Source organism: Nannospalax galili, unplaced genomic scaffold (assembly GCF_000622305.1).
Source record: "Nannospalax galili isolate Female #2095 unplaced genomic scaffold, S.galili_v1.0 scaffold117, whole genome shotgun sequence".
Classification (NCBI taxonomy): Eukaryota; Metazoa; Chordata; class Mammalia; order Rodentia; family Spalacidae; genus Nannospalax; species Nannospalax galili.
In genome coordinates this window covers 3,764,695-3,767,394 of record NW_008341422.1, presented here as the reverse complement: position 1 = coordinate 3,767,394, position 2,700 = coordinate 3,764,695, and positions in this window count along the sequence as shown.

The window sequence follows — 2,700 nt, the reverse complement described above, 5'->3', positions numbered from 1 at the left end:
TTGGGCCACAAAACAAGACTCAACAAATAAAAAATATGAACTAATCCCATGCATTCTATCAGACCACAATGCAATAAAGCTCCAATTCAACACTGGACAAAGCCCTAGTCACTACACAAACTCATGGTGATTGAACATCACAATGCTAAACAATGAGTGGGTCAAAGGAGAAATTAAGAAAGAAATAAAAGAATTCCTGGAAAAGGACCATACAACACAACCTCTGGGACACTTTGAAAACAGTCCTAGGAGGGAAGTTTATAGCTCTAAGTGCCTACATTAAAAAATTAGAGAGAGCACAAATACATGACCTAACACTGCAACTCAAGACACTGGAAAGGCAAGAACAAATGAAACCGAAACCCAACAAAAGAGAAGAAATAACAAAAATTAGAGCAGAAATTAATGACATAGAAACAAAGAATACAATACAAAGAATCAATGAATCTAAGAGATGGTTTTTTGAAAAGCTAAACAAGATAGACAGACCCTTAGCCCAGTCAACCAAAAGAAAGAAAGAGCAAATCCAAATCAACAAAATCAGAGATGAAAGGGGAAACATCAGTACAGACATGCAAAAGATCCAGACCATTATAAGGGAATATTTTAAAAACTTATATGTTACTAAATTTGAAAATCTAAAAGAAATGGATGGATATCTAAAATCATGGGAACCACCAAAGTCAAACCAAGAAGAGCTCAACAGTTTAAACAGACCCATGTCATCCAAACACCTCAGCAACCCCTCATTTATCTTGGTAAGCAAGCTCAATAAATTCATTGGTTTTCCAATAAAACTTTAAGCTAACATTGGCTCAACACAAGAACCTTGAAAGAGAATAAGCATTGCTTACACCCCCAGGAAAAGAAGTGTCACAACAGATGGAAAATTTATTTGTTAATACTATTGTGTCTCATAACTATTTAAAAAAAAGAAAATGAGAATGTAAAAGATGTTAAAAGAATATGGGAATAGTGATATTTTCCAAAATAGACAAAAAATAAAGAGAAAGCCTAAGCAAGTGATGAAGGTCTGTTTAAGTTTCTTATATATAAAGGATGAAACAAAAATAATATATACATAATCTTAAAATGTCTATGGTCATAGTTTAGTGAACTAGTTTAAGGAACAAAAAATATGTATATAGTCAAAGTTTATCTGAGAGTATTTGTTTTTTTTTTTTTTTTTGCCCAATCCTTATTGAAGTAGCACATGATAGATAATTAGAAGTACCAGACTGGTGGAACTAACCTTATTGGATGTTTAACAGTCAGAGTTTGAGGCCTATACTAGAGGGGTCAGAGGGACTTAAAGGACAATTTTTGCCCCTTGCCTTTTAGGTTGACTAAGTTTCAGGGACTATGAGCATCTCTCAAAATGTCCTGTAATTGTGGTGAGTCACCTGTCCTCTTGATCAGGGAGGACATGGAGACCCCACCAGATGGACTTGAACCAGTGTCCAGTCTACAAAGAGGAGGGTTAACTCAGAGGAAATATCTCATTCATGCTTCCAAGTGAAGCCAGACATGGTCAAGCAGGACCTTTGACTTATCTTCACATAGATGGAACTGGTAAAAGAAAGGAGCCAGGAGCTCCTCTGAAGCCCATGTAACTCCCAAGGAACAGATCCTCAAATGACCTTAAGTGTAAAAGTAAATTGATTTATTTGGGCCAACTGTAGTGTCTTAAACACCCCAAAGAAAAGTATAACCAAAGAGTGGCCTCCCTCTGGCATAGGGGCTGAGTATGCAGGGGATTGCCTGAGAGTGCCTGTATCCTGCCTCCATGTGGTGAAGGAAGCTTGAGTGTACATGACTGGGCTGGAACCTGAATTGGGCTTCTGTGGGCACTCCTGAATAGCTGATCTGAAGCCTTCAGTTCCTCCAAATTAAACCTGAGAGAACCTGAACCCTGTACCAACCAACTTTACATAAACAATAAAGAAAGGATCTAGGCACCCGGATAATACAAACAGAAGCATACTTCAAGTTAATTCTCATATCAGAATCATAAACAAAAATAGAAACTCACATACTAAGATCAAAACAAAACAATAATAAAATGGAAAGTGAAAACACTATGTCCCCACCAAACTCCACGAATCCTGTAGAAGAGTTCTACAAGGAGAACCCCCTAGAGATAACTCAGGATACTGAATTTAAAAGAACAATCATAAACACGATCAAGGAATTCAGTGAATTTAAAGAAAACACGAACAAACAAATCAAAGAGCTAAAAGAAGATGGTGATAAACTTCTGAATGAATTCACAAAAGAGATAGAAACATTAAAGAAAATTCGGGCAGAATGAAGACAGAAGTGCAAAACTCAATAAGCCAACTTGAAAGAACAGGGGAAAGCCACACTGCTAGAATGAATGAAATGGAAAACAGAATATCAACACTGGATGATAAAGTTGAAGAACTGACCATTCAAGTAAAGATTATGGAAAATTAGAAAAACAAACAAACACAGGAATGGAAGATGCAAGAGATATGGGACACCATGAAAAGACCAAATCTATGGACCATAGGAATAGAGGAAGGAGAAGAATTTCAGGTTAATGGTATTGACCAGATCTTATACAGGATTGTAGAAGAGAATTTCCTGAAATTAAGGAAAGACATCCCCATACAAATACAGGAAGCACATAAACACTGAAAAGACAGGAGCAGAAAAGAAACTCCCCACGACATATCA